This window comes from Aquarana catesbeiana, linkage group LG07 (assembly GCF_042186555.1).
Source record: "Aquarana catesbeiana isolate 2022-GZ linkage group LG07, ASM4218655v1, whole genome shotgun sequence".
Lineage (NCBI taxonomy): Eukaryota > Metazoa > Chordata > Amphibia > Anura > Ranidae > Aquarana > Aquarana catesbeiana.
Window position 1 is genome coordinate 216,609,085 of NC_133330.1, and position 23,910 is coordinate 216,632,994.

Here is a 23,910-nt window from a genome sequence, read left to right on the forward strand (position 1 = left end):
TAGGGTGCATTGTTGACCTTATTATTGTGATGAATGCATAATTTATTTGCACGTGGTGGAGCACATTGAATATAAAGAAGAGATGGTAACTCATTTTCTCTTTTTATGGACACTGTGATTGCCAATACATATTGACCTTTGGACTTTATTGTTATATTTGCACATTTTAAGTTTCCATTTTTTGATAATTCATGAAACACTATTTATTTTGATTCACTTTTTCATTTTATAAGGCTAGCGCCTACCTTTGTCTAGTTTGCACACATTTACAATTGTGTTTGTAAATGATAATGAATAATGATACTAACGTATACATTCACAGCTATATAATCTGCCAAACTAAGCCATTTAAGATCTAAATTACCCATAATGGTGCAAACAATTCTTGGGATAATCAATATCTACTTGCATATAATGGACATGAGTGGAAAATGAGATTGCGCGGGGACTGAATATGTATGAGGTCATTGTACTACAGCCTCTATTGTTCTGTACAAGCTTAGGATCTAAGCTGTCAATATGTTTTTAAGGCTCAATAATTTAGAGTATGGCTTTGGTATACCTTTTAGATAAACATAAAAAGTATTCTGATTATTACCTGTCCTTTTTTAACAATAAAAGTCCTTGTGTTGCACTTTTATGGTAGCCTCCTATTTCTGCTGATGTAGTAGCTTGTGATCATTAGATTATAAACGACAGATACAGATTTCTATAAAAATAAAATCAAATGTATTAAAGAACGCATGCAGCAATAAATTGGTGGGAGCCTGGTCCCATCATAGGACACCCACAGACACATTAGCAATTCACTGCACAGTTTTGCAGAAAGGAGGTTAAGGGACTCTCTCCATTCACAAGCTCTCCTGACATGCTTTGTCCTTTGTAGAAGCCACTTCATTCTCAGACTGAAAAGTCCTGTCCATCTACCCCGGAGCAACAAAAACAAAACTAAAGAACAGTTTGTCCCCAATCCCGGCCAAGGAAAAGGAAAAGCACAACAGCAAGAGAAGCTTGTACAAACCAAGAGAGAAGGGTGACAAGCGAGGAAAAAGAGTGGATGGGGGAGGAAGAAAAGAGAAAGGAGATGGGAAAATAGAGAGAGTTCCCACAGAGAGGAAACTCACAGGACCAAGTAGGAAAAATATATTCACTGAAGCACAATGTGTTCCCCCTGTGATAACAAAAGTGGAAATACTATCACTACATATATAGAATGCATTGTACCGCTGTTTACATGATCTCATGACATTATTCACTGGTTATGCCTGATGTTCTGCTATAGAACAAACCATAATAATAAATCTACCACCCACAAAGTGATGGGTTTTAGTAATTACATCCAGGGTGGTAAGAATGGAGACTTAATTGGGATATAGAAAACACAATATATGTTTGCGATAACACGGGAGGTAAAGCTAGCCAGAAACCTTCAATGATGCTAAAAGGCCTGGCCTATTGTAAAAAGTTAGTGCATCAAAAATTTTAGTTTACTGAAGATGCTGGATAGCCAAGTCAATTGATTGTTGCTTAGATGTTAGTTCTCATGTCAGCACAATAATTTTGCCAATTTTAGATCTCCTCGTTGGATGTTAATGTACAGTAACTTATATTATTTGGAAAGCAATAGGACTGGAAAACTCATAGGCTGCATTAACACCTGAGTGTTTTCAGCTCATAAAACGCTCATAAAACGCCTGAAAAAAACACCCTGAAAAGCGCTCAACAAGCAAAATCCAATTAGTTTCAATGGCACCTGTTCACATCTGAGCGTTTTGTCACCTGAAGCAAAATGCCTGAAAAACTCCTTAAGCTCAAAAAAGAACATGAGCTTCTTTAGGGCAGATTACAAGCGTTTTTCTGCTTTTTACATTGGTGACCTGTACAAAATCGTGGCAAAAAACGTGTCAATAGCGCGGCAAAAACGCCATAAAAATCGTGGCAAAAACGCTCAGGTGTGAATGCAGCCATAATGTAACAGGACAAGTACCACTGCAGGACGGATGGCAAAAATAGCCATGTACTATAGTGGACATGTATGCTCAGAGTCAGAAGATTCACCTTATCGCTATTTTATAAAACATGTGTAGTAGCTTATACAATGGGCCTTAAAGAGGAGCGCCAGTCTCCTATGTAAAAATTAAAAGTCAGCAGCTACAAAAGCTGTAGCTGCTGACTTTCAATAAACAGCCATTCACCTGTCTCGCGATCCAGCGCTGTGCGTGGCCCAGCCGTTTCCACCCCATGTGTCTCTCTCCCTGGCGCCTGCATGTTTACAATGGGCGCTTGGCTGTGACAGCTTGTGGCCTCACTGCCAGGTGCATGCTGTGCACTGTGAATGGTCCGGTAGTCTTCTGAGACCTGTCACATGTCCCAGAGGACAGCGGGAGGGAGAGGGTGAAAGGAGAACTTCTGCTTCCGATTGCCTATTTGATCGGAGCGGAAGTGGGAGTGGGTACCTGTCAAAATTGGCTACCCGCTCCCCCCTTCCTCCCCAAAAGCTCCATTTCAAACACAGGAGCGGGGAATGAGGCCTTAAAGTGTAAATTCTCTTTTTGGCTCTTTTTTATAAGTGCCCAAGCTCAAACACAGAACTGTTACAACTCTTTTAGGGTTAGTGTAAATGGGTATCTGTTTGCTTGTCCACATGATACAATCCAATGTGATAGCTAAAGGACCTCAGATGCACTGGAGAAAGTGAGGCTTCACACACACAGGACATTTTTTTAGCTGCTCCTAGGAGCGTTTGTTTTTTTATTTTTTTCCTGCTTCTAAACTCTTCTGCATGTTAGTTTATGTGTCCATGTACACATAGACATTTAGATGAGTTTAGAGGCAGAAAAAAAACCCATATACATCTAGGAGCAGCAGAGTTTTGGCAGAAAAAAAGCTTGATGCACCTAAACGCGTCTAAACGCACCTAAGTGTTTAGTGCTTGAGCAATAATTAATTTCAATGGTCAGAATAAATTATTATTTTTGCCAATGAAATGAATTAACGCTCAAGCCCTTGATGCACCTAAACACAGTACATAAGTTTACAAGTGTTTTTTCTGTCCAAACTCTCCTGCCAGGAGGAAAGGAGTCTATGAAAGTTCTGCAACTCTTAATATAAAAACCTATTGACCTGACTATCAGTCACTATATATAAAGTATTAACTGTTCATAAAGCAAAAAAGATTTGTAATTTAAACTAAGGCACTTTTTTCTGTTTTGGACAGAGTTGAGATGGATTAAAACACCTATTAAGTTTTTAGTGCTGTCTGTGCCCCCGTTAGGGAGATTCACCCTCTCAGTTCGTCCTGTTTGCCATTATCATTAAAAGTGAAAGTTAAAAAAATATTACATTTTGTCCCCAGAAAAGTAATAGAAGGGAAATCTTCCAATGGGGACACTAGTTCTGGTGACCCGAGGAGCCTCAAGGCATTACTTTAATTTGCAGGGATTTCCTCTCACTTTCTGATTTGACAGGGACAGGAAGTGAAAATAAATCTCTGCAATGGGACAAGAATGTAAAAAAAAAACTAACAGGGGTTAGAACCCTTCCTTACTCTATCCTAAATTAAAAGTTTTGACTATAGTTCTAATTTATTCACAAAAGAACTGGACATGGCTCCAGTGCATAAACAGGTGTGAGCTTTGGAAGGCTGAATCTTTAACAGTTTTATCCAATCCTGCAAATAACCACATCTGGAAATCTGGATGTTTGATACCAACAACAGTGTTCAAAACTAAGTAGGGTTCAACAGAACTTCTTTAATGTGGCAACATACATTGATAGATGGGAATCACAGTAGGGCAAGAGTCATTTTCAGGACATACAAAGGGGTTGCCAGCAGGTTTCCAGTGACAATACATGAACTTAAGAGGTTACAAAGGAGAAACGCATAACCTAAAATAAAGTGGAGCAAAATGTTTTTAGTAAAAATTTGTCACATTTTAAAAGTTAACTTTTAGGCCCCTTTCCGTCGACAAGCCCCTCGGATCCGCCTGTCTGTTTTTCAGGCGGATCAGAGCGGGCCATCCATTGACTCCTATGGGCAGGTGGATGTCAGCGCAGATGTGTCCGCTGACACCCGCCTGCCATCCAATCCGCTAAAATCAGACATATGGCGATACGTTCAGCCATCCGTCTGGCGGATTGGATGGGATCTGATGAAAACGGACATGCTATCCGTTTTCGTCCGATCTCCCCATAGGAATCAGTGGGGCTCTGACAGGTCCCTCCCCGCTCAGTGAGCAGAGACGGACCTGTCATCCTCCAGCTCAGCGGAGATCAACGGAGCGATCTCCCGCTGAGCTGGCGGACTCCACTGAGCGGATCCATCCCCGTGTGAAAGGGGCTGTAAGCTACACAGATTGGTAACCATATTCTGCTTTGAGTTTGTAGTGTTTTTATTAATAGTTGTAGTAAAGTAAGCAGTTAGGCTTTATGTACACTTCTGCTGGTAAACGGATGTTTAGTAGCAGTTGGGTATTTTTTTCAGCTGCCCCTGAACTCTCATGTATTTTATCTTATCAGTACGTGTACACAGAGTTGTTTATAGTCGTTTCTAGGCAGTTGAGTTTAGAAGCATTTTTTGAAACGCAAAAAAAATGCAATCAGGATGGATTTTCAGAGGCATTTGAAACATCAAATGCCTGTAACAGCTTGTAAACGCGTGTTAAAAGGGGTAACTCGCGTTTAGACATTTCGATAACAGGCGTTTTTAATCGAGATACATTTTTGACTATTTAAAAAAAAAAACTTCTAAACGCAAACGTGGCTAAACATGGCTAAACGTGGCATGTAAACGTGGCAAAACTGACGTTTTTAAAAGTTGTTTACTATCTGTCAAGTTAGATCGTTCAGGAAAGGTTTCGAAACGTCCCGTGCACATTAAGCCTAAGTGTGAACACAGCTGAAAAAAAGAAGAGAAAATGAATCACTGCTAGCTCCACATAATTAAAAGTAGTAGTTTTGTCTGTCTATATAATGCAATGTACAAGCAATTTACTTTACAAAATTTCAGTCTGAATTGATGTGACATGGGTGGTACAGGCATGGAAAGGAAATTCCAAGAGTTCATGCCCAAGAACAACATCAAAACATTTAAATTACTATTAATCAAGCATTCAGTTTCCTTCCGGCTTGACGATATTTTTGTTGTACACAACAAAATGCCTGTACAGAAAAAGAATAATTCCCTTTCTGAAGTGGTTGCTAATTTTTTGAATGATTTTATACTTGACAATATCAGACTTAAACATTTTTGTTACCAAAGCTTTAGACATTTTTTGCTTCAAGTAGCTCAAGTTGCTAGTCATCCATGTTGCAACGAAAGCTATAATATACGCTATATGGAATGCTAGACTCCATAAAAAGATACTAAACATGAATTATGGGATTGTTTTTAAATACACTCTTTTTTTATATTCCTACATGGTTGTGTATAAGTTGTAGTAGGTTATCAAAAATAAATATATTTAACAATCCCCCTGTCTCTGGCAGCTCTCCCTCGACTTTTAACAGTAAGTTCTCTAACAGTTTCACACCTACTTTATGTTCTCTGGCATTTCTTCCTCCACCATCTACACTATGTTCTCTGGCATCTCTTCCTCCACCATCTACACCATGTTCTCTGGCACCTCTTTTTCCACCATCTACGCTATGTTCTCTGGCATCTTTTCCTCCACCAACTACACTATGGTCTCCAGCATCTCTTCCTCCACTATCTACACCATGTTCTCTGGCATCTCTTCTTCCTCATATTGTGTATGCTATGTTCTCTAGCAGCTCTGCCTTCACCATTTAGGTAGCCTCTTTTGCATGTACTTCCCACTTTAAATCACACTGTACCTGATCTCTCTTCAGAGTACAGTCTGCTAACATTCAACAGTACAACTACAATCTGACTCTCTGTATTTTGCTTTTAATCTCAACTCTGAGCCCTGTAGCTGTTTCCTCATAACCACTTTTTTGTACCGGTGTCTCTGGCATTCTGCACTTCCAGTTCTCTACAATACTTTCCATTCTGTGTCATATTGTCCCAGAGCATGTTCCATTCCTTGTAAGATGTGTTTCATGGCTGGTGCACACAATTTCACAATGACTTCACACATCAGTGAAGGGGTATGCTCTGCCATTTCTTCTCCAGGAGGGTGAAATGACAGTTCATACCCGACCCCTCTCCTCCAAGTCCATGAGCAGCTTACTCTCAAGTCTGCTCTGCTTTCACTTTCCAGTCCATGACTGGACCATCCTCTGTATGCTCTTCCAGTGAAACATCATTAGCTGCTACCCTTCTCTTCCCTTCACTACTCAGCAATCATCAATTCTCACTCTGCTCCTATCCACGATCAGCTACCACTCTACCCGCATCTCTATTATCCACAATCATCTTCCCCTCAGCCCTTAATAATGCTAAGATCCACTTTACCTATTTTCCCGATATTGTTAAACATCATACTGTTGTATTCCGTCTCCATGAACACACACCATTTATTCCCACTTCCACCAGTCCATAAACATCTCCTCTATATCTCCACTCTAATTTTTCCCTGTCCTTGCTCAGTACACATTCTCCCTTCTCTCCCCCCTCATCAAGGATCATCTATTTTTTGCCTTCTTTCTCTTCCTGATACTTAATCAGCTCATGCTCTGCTTTCTCTTGTTTTTCTCCATTTTTGTTTTTTCATTCTATTTTTACATTCAATTTTAATCATATTCTCGTTTTTGTACTTTGAGATTGCACGTCCCCCTGATTGCTGAGATGTCATTCTCAGCGTTTCCTGTTTCCGGTTTGCTGTGCGTAGTCACACACATGCCTGTTAACACTTCCGTGTGTGTGACCTCACCACGCTGTTGCAGATGTCCGTACAATTACTGTATGGCACGGTACGCACGTTGATGCGCCATTCATGACGTGGAATGCACGCCAGTTCATGGCGGGGCACGCACGCGGACGTTTCATTCGATTGGCCCTGTTTGGTCACGCGCGCGTCTGTAAATTCGTTCAGACGTGTGACGTCAACCTCATAGTGCGCACCGGCTTGGTCGAATCCACGTTGTACCGCCTCCTTCTATTATTGTTCCCTCTCTAAGGGTAGATACGATGAAGCTTGGAATGCATCCTTACATTGTTCAGTGCGTGCTGTGGAACGCATGCTGGGGCGCCATTTCCACCAAACCGGAAGTACTTACATACATGCTGTAAACGCTTGTGGGCTAGGCTCTCTTGATGGGGGGTCATATTCCTTATACATTTGTGGAGAGCAGCAGTGGGAGGACACCCCAGATGATGTCCTTGGAGACGAAACACGTCAGGAAGGTCTCCACTGCTGCTAATTGATTTTATACAAGAGCTGTTTTATCCTCAATCATGTGAGTGTTCCTACTTTATTAAATTTTAATTTTGATTTGCGGAATTACGCTATGTGGTCCCCTTTTGTTTCCTCCTTTGTTATCCTCTATACATCTGTGGATTTCTGAGCATTGGTCCGTATGAGATGTCATTGTCCTTATGTTTCCACCTGGCCGAGAATTGGGAATCTCCATCCTAGGATACTGATCCAGAGTCCATCCACCATTATACAAGCCAGTTTGGCACGCAGAACATATGCTCTGGCGTGTCCAAACAATCTGGTAAGCCTCCTCTTCACATGATGGTGGTTTTCCTCACAATCACACATCCCAGCTTTTGGAAATAATTTTTCACATTAGAGTTTTTTATTGATGAGCTTTACATCCTGCATCATATAGACTGGGACTATATATATATTAAGTTTTTTTGCCCCATTATCTATATGGACTTCAATTGATCTATTTATATACATATATGTTTGCTTAATTACTTTCATTTTATTTGTTTTTGAATTCTCAGTGCCATCTGGGCTCACTGTCCATATTGTCTTTGGCACATCATCACTCTTTAGCGCTACACTTTTTTGTTTTTGTCTTGTTTTTCTCCCCAATGATCTCTCACTATTTCTTCTCTCTGAGTTATGCAAATGTGACTCCTCTCTCCCTTCTGCTTCCTGCCATGATTAAATCCTTAATTCTGGATCTTTTGCGTCCCCTAGGTCCACAACTATTTGCAATTCTGCCCCCCACTCTCCCCTAGTGCATGTGTGTCTGCCATTCTACCAAATCTTTTTTCCATCTTGGTCTATGATCTGCCCCTTTTTCCAGTGGTCAATGATCGATTGCCCCTCTCTCTCCTATGTTCATCAACTCGAAGATTAGTTAACACTCTGTCACTCCCCATGCTCAATTCTATTAAAACGGCACACTTTACCAAATAATACACGTCCAGCTAACATATGGTCTGAAAAAAATAACATACATTCAGATGTTTGGTTATGATCTGAGCTATACTGGAAAACAAAAGAAGTGATTATGAAAATATAGGAAAATGTTTGTTGCATCTCCTATAAAGGAAAACTTGCAATTCCGCTCTTTATTCGCAAACCATAACTACATACAATGAAATGTAAATGGTAAATGATACCAACAGCATACTACAGTATACTAACAATTGCATTAGTTCATACACTATATCACTTGATGATAATGTCAAGTGATCTCACAGCTGAGAGAGGAATTTGCAATAATAATAATATGCGGAAAAGAGTCAGGAGTAGCTAGCACTGAACATTTCTTTCCCAGTAATAGGGAAAACAGGTCATTTCCTGCCTCATATCTTTAGTGCAAGCTGTCTTTACTAACGACAATAGTGTTAAAACAATTAGATGGTTTTGGCTCAAGCAAAGTGGGGACTCTCCTAGGGAGGGAGGAGTTTATGAGTGTCCGGCGTCACCAGGAGGAGCCATTTTCAAGTTGGAGGAAAAGGTTTGTATTTAACAGCCAAAAAAGCTCTTGAAAGTATAAAGCAGGAAATTCGTCATACTTCAAGACCATAACAAAGAAAAGCCCCAAAAAATTACACAAGAGGAATTTCCGTATGAATTGCCAGTTACATGAACAAGACACTTTGAGCCATTACATTTCACCTCTGGAAACATCATCACTATTAATAGGTTTTGAATAGAACCACTTCTTTGAATTAAAGAGATTTGATGGGGTGGTACCAGTGTAGCCAACCGTCAGTATTTTTACTGGCAGCCAGTAAATGGCAGTGACAGGAAAAGCTTGCCAGTAAAAAATATGGCTGTGGCGCTCGGTTTGGAATTGCACATGCCCTGATGACGTTACATATATGAAACGATCGTAGGGACGATGCACACACGCTGCTGCACAGAGGCTTTTTTGAAGTCATGCTTTTTTGAACTTATGACTGTTTGAAGGATAGCTCTGGCTATAGTGGAGAGATTTACAGCCAGTGGCATCTTTGTTTTATATGTAAGTGCACTGATTTTAAAATAAAACGGTTGAGACCATACTACACCATGAGGAGTCTCCCTGTTTTTTACCCATTTTAATTCTGAGAATTCATCCATCCCATCTGAGACAGTGAGTTGGATCTTCTTGTCCCCATAAGGGGACACGCTGAAGCTGGTGGGGGAACATTTCTGGATTTCCATCTGAGGACCAGAGATCCCAATAAGCGTTGAATGATCTTCCTGAGTAAGGTGGCCTGGTAAGCCCCCATCTGATTTATGGTGAAGGTGTCACAACGGCGAATGTCTGAGCACTGTGCCGTCAGGATTGATTTATCCAGTGTGGGACAATGGTATGCATGAACTGTTTGCACAGGAGCACTTTAGTGATCAATTTATGAACTTTGCACTTTATGAATTTAATATATTTTGAACTTTTGCATAAGGACATTTTTGGATTGAATAGTATTTCTATTGGATTTCCTGTTCACTTTAAAGATTTTGAACTATGTCATATATGGTGTTTTTCACATGGTAATTTTATTTAGTGCTGCACATTTAGAACATATTACTGAATAGTATGTATATGTACAGTAAAATATGCACTCAATACTTGCTCGGACTCCTTTTGCATTAATTACTGCATTAATGCGGTCTGGCATGGAGGCGATCAGTCTGTGGCACTGCTGAAGTGTCATGGAAGCCCAGGTTGGTTTGATAGCGGCCTTCAGCTCGTCTGTGTTGTTGGGTCTGGTGTCATCTTCCTCTTGACAATACCCCACAGATTCTCTATGGGTTTAGGCCAGGCGAGTTTGCTGGCCAATCAAGCACAGTGATACCATGATCATTAAACCAGGTATTGCTAATTTTGGCAGTGTGGGCAGGTGCCAAGTCCTGCTGGAAAATGAAATCAGCATATCCATCAGCATATCCATGAAGCTGGTCAGAAGTGCTCTAGAATTTCCTGGTAGAGGGCTGCACTGACTTTGGACTTGACCACTTCAGCCCCAGAAGGATTTCCCCCCTTCCTGACAAGAGCACTTCTTACAATTTGGCACTGCGTCGCTTTAACTGATAATTGCGCGATCATGCAATGCTGTACCCAAATGAAATTTGCGTCCTTTTCTTCCCACAAATAGAGCTTTCTTTTGATGGTATTTGATCACCTCTGGGGTTTTTATTTTTTGCGCTATAAAAGGAAAAAGACCGAAAATTTTGAAAAAAAATTATATTTTCTACTTTTTGTTATAAAAAGAATCCAATAAACTCAATTTTATTCATACATTTAGGCCAAAATGTATTCAGCCACATGTCTTTGGTAAAAAAAATGTCAATAAGCGTATATTTATTGGTTTGCGCAAAAGTTATAGTGTCTACAAACTAGGGTACATTTTCTGGAATTTACACAGCTTTTAGTTTATGACTGCCTATGTCATTTCTTGAGGTGCTAAAATGGCAGGGCAGCACAAAGTTGTCACTAAATGATATATTGCTCAAACATGCAATGGGCATATGTGGAATTACACCCCAAAATACATTCTGCTGCTTCTCCTGAGTACGGGGATACCACATGTGTGGGACTTTTTGGGAGCCTAGCCGCGTACGGGGCCCCGAAACCAAGCACCGCCTTCAGGATTTCTAAGGGTGTAAATTTTTGATTTCACTCCTTACTACCCATCACAGTTTTGAAGGCCATAAAATGCCAAGATGGCACAACCCCCCCCCCCCCAAATGACCCCAGAAAGTAGACACCCCAAGCTATTTGCTGAGGGGCATGTTGAGTCCATGGAATATTTTATATTTTGCCACAAGTTGCAGGAAAATTACAAACTTTTTTTTTTTTTGCACAAAGTTGTCACTAAACGATATATTGCTCACACAGGCCATGGTCATATGTGGAATTGCACCCCAAAATACATTCTGCTGATTCTCCTGAGTACGGGAATACCACATGTGTGGGACTTTTTGGGAGCCTAGCCGCATACGGGGCCCCGAAAACCAAGCACCGCCTTCAGGATTTCTAAGGGCGTAAAGTTTTGATTTCACTCCTCACTACCTATCACAGTTTTAAAGGCCATAAAATGCCAAGATGGCACAAACCCCCCCCAAATGACCCCATTTTGGAAAGTAGACATCCCAAGCTATTTGCTGAGAGGCATGTTGAGTCCATGGAATATTTTATATTTTGACACAAGTTGCGGGAAAGTGACAATTTTTTTTTTTTTTGCACAAAATTGTCACTAAATGATATATTGCTCAAACATGCCGTGGGCATATGTGGAATTACACCCCAAAATACATTCTGCTGCTTCTCCTGAGTACGGGGATACCACATGTGTGGGACTTTTTGGGAGCCTAGCTGCATATGGGGCCCCGAAAATCAATCACCGCCTTCAGGATTTCTAAGGGTGTAAATTTTTGATTTCACTCTTCACTGCCTATCACAGTTTCGGAGGCCATGGAATGCCCAGATGGCACAACCCCCCCCCCCCCCAAATGACCCCATTTTGGAAAGTAGACACCCCAAGCTATTTGTTGGGAGGCATGGTGAGTATTTTGCAGCTCTCATTTGTTTTTGAAAATGAAGAAAGACAAGAAAAACATTTTTTTTTTTCAATTTTTCAAAACTTTGTGACAAAAAGCGAGGTCTGCAAAATACTCACTATACCTCTCAGCAAATAGCTTGGGGTGTCTACTTTCCAAAATAGGGTCATTTGGGGGGGGGTTTTGTGCCACCTGGGCATTCCATGGCCTCCGAAACTGTCAAGGTAAATAAATCCGCTCTGCAGCTGAATGGCGTACCTGAAAACAAAAAAATGGTTACCAACAAAACACAGTAAACAGTAAAGTATAAAAAAATTGCATATCTGAAAAGCAAACATGGTAAATCATAATAACAATAAAACATTGCAGAATAGAATACAGTAAAAAAGAGCAGAACAATAGAGAGAGAATAGAGAGAGAGAGAACAATAAAACGACAACTATTTTTGTTTTTTTTTATTTTATATTTTTTTGTGTTTTTATTTTTTTTATTTTTTTTTATTTATTTATTTTTTACACTTTTTTTAGTAACTTTAACTTTTGTAACTGGTACCAGGTTTGGGTCTCTCAAAATGCGATGGCATCTTGGGAGACCCTGTGAAAGTGTGTCTAGTCTGTGCAGTGCTGTACCCTACGCTAATACTCAACTAGTGAATGGTAGCGTTCAAAACATTCACCAATGCATAGACCAGGATTGTCAGGACAGGAGGGACAATAATACCGGGTGTCATACCTATATCCGCGCTTGCTGCAGACACAACATCTTCTTTGGGGGGCTCGTTGGGTAGGGGTACTCGGGAGGACATAAGGAAAATGCCTCTCATGCAGCCGGCTTACTGCATTTGGTTGGGGAAGGTGAGGTGGAGCACCGTCTGGAAACAGAAGGGCTCTGACGATCTCTTCCTGGAATTTAAGGAAGGATCCAGTCCGTCCTGAAGCTCTGTATAGCACATGAGCGTTCAGCAAAGCCAATTGAAATAAATAAACAGACACTTTCTTGTACCAGCATCTGGCCTTACGGGCAACTAGGTACGGCGCCAACAACTGGTCGTTAAGGTCCACCCCTCCCATATTTTGGTTATATTCGTGGACACAGAGGGGTTTCTCCACAACACCAGTCGCCGTAGTAATTTGGACCGTCGTGTCTGCATGAAGGGAGGTAAGAACGAAAACATTCTTATTATCCCTCCACTTCATAGTGAGCACGTTATTACACTGCAAGCAGGCTCTCTCCCCCAGCCTAAGACAGGAATCTACAAGCCGATGGGGAAAGCCCCGGCAATTAGGTCACATGGTGCCACATGCTCCAATCTGTTGATCAAAAAGGTGACTAAAAAGTGGCACGCTTGTGTAATAATTGTCCACGTACAAGTGGTACCCCTTTCCGAATAAGGGTGACACCAAGTCCCACACAATCTTGCCAGCGCTTCCTATGTAGTCAGGGCAGTTTGTCGGCTCTACGTGAATATCTTTGCCCTCGTAAACCATAAAACTACATGTATAGCCTGTGGCCCTGTCACAGAGCTTATACATCTTGACCCTGTATCTGGCACGCTCGCTGGGAAGGTACTGTTTGAATGACAAGCGGCCAGAAAATTTAATCAGGGACTCATCAACGCAGACAACTTGATGGGGAGTAAACAAGTCTGCAAAACGCTGGTTGAAGTGGTTTACAAGGGGCCGAATTTTGTAGAGCCGATCGTATTCAGGGTCTCCACGAGAACGACAGAGTTCATTGTTGTTGAAGTGCATGAACCGCAAAATCTGCTCGTATCATGCCCTGGTCATGGAGGCAGAGAACAAGGGCATATGGTGAATTGGGTCAGTGGACCAATATGACCGCAACTCACTCTTTTTGGTTATGCCCATGTTGAGGGAAAGGCCCAGAAAGATCTTAAATTCGGAGACCGTAATTGGTCTCCAATCTCTGGCAAGGGAGGACTGGGGAATAGTGGCGATGTGTTGACCAGCTTATAAATTGCTTTGGTCCACAATAGGTCTATAGAGATCTTCGGTGAAAAACAGCAAATAAAAATCCAGTGATGTAAAATCAACTGTTTCCACCTGAATTCCGGGTGGGCCAGTGAATGGGGGAAGTACGGAGTGCTGCAGAAATGGTGGGTTCCCAATTCGGATTGGCGAATGCAGCAGGAAGGGCACTATGGGCACGACGGGCCTGTCTTTGTCTTCTTGGTGGCAGCGGGACACTACTAGTGCTTGCAACCTCACCAGCTTGAACTGCACTTATCGGACTCGCCACATCACCACGTGATACTGCAGTGCTGGATGTACGACCAGGGTGAACTAGGCCGCTGGTGCTTGCCAGTTCACCAGAAGGAATAGCGTCGCTAGTACTGTTCTGCTCCATACGAGGGACCTGTGGTTCTTGCACATCAAGGACAGAAGAAGTTTGGGGTCTGGTACGCCTGAACTTGGCAGGGACCACAACTCCGTCGTCAGAGCTATCTGACATGGAGCCGCTGTCCTCTACAGGATCGTATTCTGAGCCTGAATCTGACAGATGAGTGACTTCCTCTTCATTATCTGTCATGCTCAGAAACGTGTAGGCCTCTTCACTAGTGTACCTTCGATTTGCCATTTTGGGCTCTAAATTTAGGGGTACACTAGTGAGACTCACAGGCAAAAAAGCTCCTGACTGTTAGCGACTGATTCAAAACGCTACCAAAAAACTGTTAGCGATCGCAGGGATCAGGCCTGACTCTGCGAACGCTGCAGTTATGTGTGCTTAGTGTTTTGTAAGTGTCAGTGATTGATCGATACTGCACTTGGGTGGGCTGGGCAGGGCTGGGCCGAGGGGCAAAACGCAGGTGCTAGCAAATATCTGGGCTGATCCTGCTAACACTGTGTTTATGGGAACCCTAAACTGCTGGGGACGCTAGTATAGATCTGATTGGATCAGATTTTGATCAGTTCAGATACTATAGCACTAAGGGAGGTGTATGCTGCGTGCGTGGGTGTTAGCGGTACTGGCGCTAACCTGACGCCGCCTGGGGCGATGCAGACCTTATCTGACCCTAAAAACATAACTTATATCACCGCTGGGCAATTAGGGGGTTAAACCTTTATTAGGTAATAAACGGCGGGTGAAACAAAAAATATGTGTAGCGCTAAAAGTTCAACATGAAAACAATGTCCAACCAATGTTGAAAGGTATCGGGAAAAAACCTAGAAGAAAAGACCTCCATACATATAAAACTCGTAAAATGATCGATGTAATTTCAGTGACTTCGTGTGAGGAACATATCAAATATGTGACATCTGGAGTGAACACAGAAGAAACACACCACCACCAACAACAGGGAGGCTTACCAGATCACGTAGACCCAAGAGGGCATACGCCCAACTGGATCAAATCAGGCTTGGGTGGTGGGTGATAGTAGATGTTCCAGAAGAGTAGTAAGGATGAAAGTCCAGAGCAGACCGGATGCTAGTGGGTCCCTTAAGATGATATTGGGAAGCAGATGGCAGTATTGTATAATAGGAAGGAAAAAGGCCACATAGTGTGATTCCGTAAAAAAAGTACCAAATTTATTAAAAAAGAGATACACTCACATGAATTTCTTAAAATCAGCGCTGTAAAAGTATGGCGGCAGTGGGGTCCTACCCAATAAACGGCGGGTGCCCTAAAACTATAAGAAACTATAATAAACAAACTAACTAACCAGCGTCACCCATAACAGTTATACGGTGATCACTGGTGAAAGGGTTAACTAGGCGGCAATCAGGGGGTTAAAACCTTTAGTAGGTAGTATATGGGGGTCCCGTCGCTATAAAACTCTGACGGCGAACCTATATACTTACCTCAATAACTAGCGTCACCTGTGTCACTCATACAGCGATCAGAAAAACGATCGCTTAGTGACAATGGCGACGGGGGGTGATCAAGGGGTTAACCTTTATTAGGGGGGTTAGGGGGGGTACCCTAGACCTAAAGGGGGGTACCCCAGACCTAAAGGGGGCTAACCCTAACTGTCCTAACACTTATAACTGTCACAAACTGACACCAATGGAAAAAAAAAAACTGCTATTGGTGTCACTGTGACAGGGGGTACAGGAGGGTGATCGGGGGGGTGAAAAGTGTGCCTGCATATTCTACTGTAAGTGTAGTGTTGTGCAAACTCACATTGATGTCTTCTCTCCTCTGCGCCGGAACGAAAAGACCGGCTCGAGGAGAGATGACATCATTTCCTCTGCCTCTGTTTATATTACAGAGGCAGAGGAATGATCTCATTGGCCGGGAGCGATCGCGAGGGGGTGGCCACGAATGGATGGCCTCCCCCTCACCTCTGATCGCCAGGGGAGTAATGCTGACCGCCTCGGGCACCGGGGGGGGGGGGGTCCAAACATGTACGTGATTCTGCCCGTGCCATTCTGCCGAAGTATATCGTTGTGAGCTGGTCAGCAAGTGGTTAATAAAACACAGTGGACCAACACCAGCAGATGACTTGGCTCCCCAAATCACCACTGACTATGGATACTTCACACTGGACCTCACGCAACTTAGATTCTATGCCTCTCCACTCTTCCTCTAGACTCTAGGACCTTGATCTCCAAATGAAATTCAAAATTTACTTTCATCCGAAAAAAGGACTTAGGACCACCGAGCAACAGTCCAGTCTTTTTTTCCCTTAGCCCAGGTAAGACGCTTCGGACATCTCTGGTTCAGGACTGGCTTGACACAAGGAATGCGACAGTTGCCGCCAATGTCCTGCATTTGTCTGTGTGTGGTGGCTCTTGAAGCACTGACACCAGCCTTAGTCCACTCCTTGTGAATCGCCCCCAAATTCTTTAATGGCCTTTGCTTCACAATCCTCTCATGGCTGCGGTGATCTCTGCTTCTTGTGCACCTTTTTCTACCACACTTTTTCCTTCGACTCAACTTTCCATTAATATGCTTAGATACAGCACTCTGTGAACAGCCAACTTCTATAACAATGACCTTTTGTGACTTACCCTTCTTATGGAGGGTGTCCATGACTATCTTCTGGATAACTGTCAAGTCAGCAGTCTTCCCCATGATTGTGTAACCTATTGAATCAGACTGAGAGACCATCTATAGGCTCAGGACCATTGTCTATTCAGCTAATTAACTCAAACAGGTGTTTGAGTTAATTAGCTGAATAGAGCGTGACATCATGATTACACAATATTGAACTTTTTCACAATATTCTAATTTTCTGAGATACTGAATTTTGGGTTTTCACTAGCTTTAAGCCATACATTGAGGGAAAAAAGTATTTGATCCCCCGCTGATTTTGTACGTTTGCCCACTGACAAAGAAATGATCAGCCTATAATTTTAATGGTAGGTTTAAAAAACCTGAAGTAAGTATTTGACCCCTTTGCAAAACACGACATAGTACTTGGTGGCAAAACCCTTGTTGGCAATCACAGAGGTCAGACATTTCTTGTAGCTGGCCACCAGGTTTGCACACATCTCAGGAGGGATTTTGTGCCACTCCTCTTTGCAGATCCTCTCCAAGTCATTAGGGTTTCGAGGCTGAGCTTTGGTTACTCGAACCTTCAGCTCCCTCCACATATTTTCTATTGGATTAAGGTCTGGAGACTGGCTAGATCACTCCAGGACCTTAATGTGCATCTTCTTGAGCCACTCCTGTTGCTTTGGCCGTGTGTTTTGGGTCATTGTCATGCAGTAATACCTATCCAAAACCTATTTCTATGCCCTGGTTGAGGGAAGGAGGTTCCCACCCAAGATTTGATGATACATGGTCCCGTCCATTGTCACTTCAATGCGGTGAAGTTGTCCTGTCCCCTTAGCAGAAAAACACCCCCAAAGCATAATTTTTCCACCTCCATGTTTGACGGTGGGGATGGTGTTCTTGGGGTCATAGGCAGCATTCCTTCTCCTCCAAACACACCAAGATGAGTTGATGCCAAAGAGCTCGATTTTGGTCTCATCTGACCACACTTTCACCCAGTTCTCCTCTGAATCATTTAGATGTTCATTAGCAAACTTCAGATGGGCCTGTACATGTGCTTTCTTGAGCAGGGGGACCTTGCGGGCACTGCAGGATTTCAGTCCTTCACGGCGTAGTGTGTTACCAATTGTTTTCTTGGTGATTATAGTCCCAGCTGCCTTGAGAGATTCTCCCGTTTAGTTCTATGCGGATTCCTCACTGTTCTCATGATCATTGAAACTCCATAAGGTGAGATCTTGGCTGGAGACCCAGACCGAGGGGGATTTACAGTTATTTTGTGTTTCTTCCATTTGCGAATAATTGCACCAACTGTTGTCACCCTCTCACTAAACTGCTTGGCAATGGTCTTGTAGCCCATTCCAGCCTTGAGTAGGTCTACATTCTTGTCCCCGACATCCTTTGACAGCTCTTTGGTCTTGGCCATGGTGGAGAGATTGTAATCTAATTGATTGATTGCTTCTGTGGACAGGTGTCTTTTATACAGGTAACAAGCTGAGATTAGGAGCACTCCCTTTAGGAGAGTGCTCCCTATCTAAGCTCGTTAATCTTGCTGATTGATAGAGGATCAAATACTTATTTCACTCATTTAAATGCAAATAAATTTACAACTTGTTTGAAATGCGTTTTTTCTGGATATTTTTGTTGTTATTCTGTCTCTCACTGTTGAAACAAAGTTACTATTAAAATTATAGACTTATCATTTCTTTGTCAGTGGGCAAATGTACAATATCAGCAGGGAATCAAATTCCCTCACTGTAATCATCAAAATCAAAAGAAAGAAATGCTTGAAATATATCACTCTGCTTGTAATTAATCTATATAATATACAAGTTTTCATTTTATGATGATATTCTAATTTTTTGAGATGCACCTGTATAGCAGTGGAATAAAAGAAATATCGTAGTCCTCCAACTTGGGGTTGGCGGACCTATAAAAAAATTATGGGAAGCCTAAAGCTGTAGCACCGTAGCGTAAGTTAATATATTGAACCTTACTGTTGGTGTTTCAAGAGGTAAATTCATTTTTGGCCCGAAAAGCCTGACATTAGTAGTTTTCAGAACAAATTCTGAAGCTTCCCCCACTGTCTCTTAATTGTAAAGTATCCCTAAATCTAGCACCCCAAACACATCCCATTCCAGAATCCCTGACACATAACTCAACCCATAAAAGTAACCATTAAAGTAGCATGCGCGGGAGTGACGTCACGTGACTGGCCATTCACAGAGCCGGAGTCCACGGCCCTGGAAAAAAGAGGGCCACGGGCGGGGACCTCGGGGACATCGTGGGCTTCGTTTGCAGGTACGTGCAACAAAATGTAGTATAGTACGTGTGTATAAAAAAATGTGAAAGAAACCGCGTTGTCTTGAACAAAAAAATAGTAGCTGCACATCGGATAGTCTGTGAAAAAGTAAACCAAATAAAATAGTATAGTGCAGCGCTAATGCAATTAAAAAAACAGTGAAGATATCATAATGAGAAATTGGGGTATATATAAGTGCAAATACAATAATATTATTAAACCACAATATTGTTGAAGTGTAGATCAACAGTGATAGTGTATATAAAGTGCATATAGTCCATATATGACATCAAAATGGTGACTATAAATGAATGTGAACTGGTTGTCTGTAGATAATCCACCACCGTAAGGAAAAAGGCTTACCAGACAGGTTGAACCCAACAAGGCGTATGCCTGATAAGTCAACCAAGCTTTTGGTGTAACACACCCAGGAGGTACAGAGGATGCCTTATTAGGAGGAAACGTCGGGACGGGCTCTGCTGATGCCACTGTGTTGCTTTGATTTTATCCAAACGCTTTTAATGTCTTCTTAAATGTGAGTAACCATTTTAGCATTTTCAATAAGTGTTTTACATCTAAACGGAATCACACTATGTGACCCAATTTCTTCTTCTTTTGCCATATGTCACACTGAGAGGAACTGCTCACGAATTCCGGTTGCTATTCATATGGTGGATACTCACTGATGTCACAATCGTCACGGATGCACATCCAATTCAGTCTAGATTGGAAGTCGTTGTTGCTATACCTCCTTGGGTGTACCACCAAAAGCTTGGTTGACTCATCAGGCATACGCCTTGTTGGGTTCAACCTGTCTGGTAAGCCTCTTTCCTTATGGTGGTGGATTATCTACAGACAACCAGTTCACATTCATTTATAGTCACTATTTTGATGTTATATATGGACTATATGCACTTTATTTTATTTGGTTTACTTTTTCACAGACTATCTGATGTGCTGGCAGCTACTATTTTTGTTTAAGACAGCGCGGTTTCTTTCACATTTTTTATACACATGTGCAACATAATGGGCTAGTATGCAATGCATACTAGCCCATTATGCATTTACTTTGCAGGGGAAAAAAAGAGGAAGGGTTTACTTCCTCTTTAAACAGGCCATAGATGGTTCGAATCTTGGCCATTTCAGCAGGGACCGGCCAAGATTCGATCCATCTACAGGCAGGCTGATTGTACCCAATTTAATTCATCAATTGACTTGGGTACAATCAGCATGTTCTATTTGTAGCATGTGATTATGGCCAGCGGCTATGGCAGCAGAGATGTGTTATCTTTGCTGCACCTGTACAGAGACCGAGTGCTCTGTCTGCATCCACCAGAGCCTGAGGACTGAGCTGCAGAGGTGTCGCTTGCTTTGCCTTGGGACCAGAGCTGAGAGACCCGTTACTGTGAGTGCCTACACCAGAGCTGCTGGGACCACTGAGACTTGTAAGGATCCAAGCAGAGAGACTTGTGGGATCTGACTTCAGAGGACTCTCAACACTGACACAGTTAATGCAGGAGAGACTCCCTCTTGTGTAGTGGCCCACTAGCCTTCTGTTGCACACTCTTAAAGGGGACAGCTATACATGCACCATCTACAGAAGTGCCACACCAAAATGCCAGCCATCCGGCGCAAATGATTAGACGCCAACACATATTGCAAACCATTAGCAGCACATTGAGACCACTTTAATGCATTCTAGATTGTTATGGTATATGCTTTAGCTGCTTATATATTAAAGCATTCATTCTAGTTTCAGTTTACATTTACAGTATTAACTCCTGTCTTTCAACATAAGAATTGTTCTGGTGCCATGGCTTTTGGGTGAATGCCAAGCCAAACGCAACGATGCATAACAGACCTTTCCTTTTGTAGAAATGAAACACAAATACTGTATTATACGATAACAACATAATAGAAGGCCTGGTATCACCCCAACATCACCTCCATCCCCAATACAATACATATATACATAGGATTCGCCCTGGGACTTTGAATGAGGTGAGTATAATTAGCCAAGGAACATATCATGAGTATATAAAAAATATAGATTTATTGCAAATTGTTGTGCATGTAAAATACAACAGCAGTAAATGCAGGCCCATAAGGTATACATACTGAGTGAAGAGAAAACTATCCACATACATTGGTAAATAAATCGTATATAAGAAACAGTGTACAGGCATCAAAATTATGTACAAGCATCAGTAGTATCCACCGCGTTTCGCGAGAACACGCTCACTTCTTCAGGGGTAGATGCTTTAATATATCTGCAATACAAGTAGTAAACCAAATAAATGTAAGTTACACAAAATTGGCAGGAAGGTGAGTGGTCATAGGGGTCTAAGTGTGAGACCCCATACTCACCAGTGGGCTGGGCCAGGTCCACATTCACTGACTGCACAGGCTGCGGCAGCAACAAACATCCAGCTCGGGAGCTGAGGAGGCGGAGCAACAGGTAACCCCAACAGGGGAACAAACAGAGGACCGACATGGCTCTGGTACATGGAAGTGTCCCTAGGGGTCTCATCTGGTCTATAATGAATGACTGCTAAAAAATAGTATAAAAGTATATGTATGTGTCAAAAAGATCCTGCAAGTGCAGATAAACTTAATGTAGTAAATTGGTTTGCATACAAATATACATAAACCAGCATGGAGTAAACACTGGTATGGACTGGGGGACTAAGGGGACAGTGAAAATAATTTGTTACAAGGTGTGAAATAGTATTGGCAAGTTGAAGTGAAAAAATGGAACGTTTGAAGGACAAATACATTGGAGAGTAAACTAAGCTGAAAAACATCAGTGATTACCTGAGTGAAGTATGAGAACCAGAGGATGTTGTCTTCCCCTTGTGGAGGTGCAACTGTTGTGTGCATAGTCAGGCTATGAATGGGAAATGCTGCCATGTCAGGCTCCAATTTATACCCCCAGCAGAACCAGATGCTCCAACCTCAACGTCATGTACGAGTAACGAGACGTGCGAGCGCTAGAGACGCTCATCGCCACTGGGGCTGTGCAGGTGCAGTGCCCCAATTACACAGGATGGTCCACACAGCCCTTGCGTGATGACACCAGGTGGGCGCCACCCGCTGGGCGTGGAAAACATGACGTCGATATGTGGGTGGGTGATGGGCAGGAGGGGACAAAAGGAGGTCAGAAAACCCCCCTTGCACATATTGCAGCTCCCAAGCTGCATGGTGGGACACCGCCACCGACAGGGAGCAGCAAGAGAAAATGGGACCAACCCAGGAACACCCCCTGCCAATGTGTAATCCAAAATGGCCAAATCATAAATGTGCACTGATATAAATGAGTAATGGCTATTAGTGGCAGCAGACCAGGTTTGGGCTAAATGGGTGTCTTCCACGCAAGTTGCATAGAAACTATAACTTCCTCATTGTTTATAAGAAAAGTATAGTCTACAAAAAAAACAAAAAAAAAAAAAAAGAGTCATACTTACCTAGATAGCTGCAGCACTGATCCCAGTTGCAGCTGTCCCCTGCCACATCTTAAACCAAGAACTGAGCCATCAAAGACCGCTGATCGCTCAGTTCTCGGACTTCAGCCTGCAAAGGTGGTGACTGTCAGTCAGTCAGTGGCTCTCTGCTCTGATCCTCCAGCGCTCACTAGAGGTCCAGGCATTTGGGTGGATCCCGACAATATCTTTTCAGAGCCTGGACCAGCCCTGTGACATCAGCCAACAGCGGGCTTTAGCGCACTCCTGTGATTCAAAATAGCTTTGGTTATACTTCACCTTTAAGTAAGATCTTTTACTCATAGTAAAGTTTACGTAGTGATGCAGTTGCTGGTAACTGCTTGTATTTGTTTAAATGGTATTAAATCCAAAGCCAAAAATGTAATATATTACAGCTCACCAATCATTAGATGTGGTGGCTGAATCAGTTTTCTTTTCTTAGGGTTTTTTCCTCTCTGTTGTCAGTCTGTGGGAAGTACTAGCAGATTTAAATACACTAACAAATTAAAACCAAATTCCAGTTAATACTTTATAAGCAGTTACAGCAATTTTTTACTTTTGGGATAAAGGTTTTACATAAATAAATAAATAAATAAAAGCTGATCACTGTAAGCACCCCTGCTACTAGTAAGTGGTTTGTCTCATCTCTGTAACTGATACATTCATTGTTCTTTTAAAAAACAGCAGACTTACTGGCTGAATCACCAGAAGAAAAAAAGCCTAACAGAAAATGAATGCACCCATCACATCTAAGAAGTGGTAAGCTGCGACATAATACATGTTTGCTTTTGGGTTTAATACCGCTTTAAATTTTGAGACCCGCGCATTCAAACAAATACATATTTTTATAATCATATTGTTAACATTATTATTATCATTATTAATGTTGGATTTTAATGATGTTACTCAAACTTAAAAAAAAAAAAACATAGGTTGGATGTTTAGATGTTGGGAAAAAAATGTATTATTATTACTATTATTATTGTATTACATGTTGTTAACCATCAAGATCAACTAATAAAAAAAATCCTTTGATTTCCACTGAAATGTGAGCACTGTGAAGAGTAAGGTCCTCTCAAATAAATACAAGCCAATTTAGGGTCATCCTGGAATTCCATCAGCGGGATAAAAGCACTCAGCTTGAATAATGCTTCACATTACTTCCTTTGATACTTTCAGAATCCTTTTATTTTACTGCCAGAAGTACACTATTCCAACTGATATGGAAATTAGTCACGTGCTCTATATGAATCATGGTGCCTGAAAATGTAATGTTTCATATTACCCTTACAGTAACTTTACAATCCTATATACA

At 42.0% G+C, this 23,910-nt stretch overlaps 1 protein-coding gene across 5 annotated transcripts in view; it reads right to left on the bottom strand.

Moving 5' to 3' along the window:
- Window positions 1–23,910, bottom strand: part of LOC141103434 (uncharacterized oxidoreductase ZK1290.5-like) — a 254,666-nt gene that overhangs the window by 99,945 nt on the left and 130,811 nt on the right. The window lies entirely within an intron of this gene.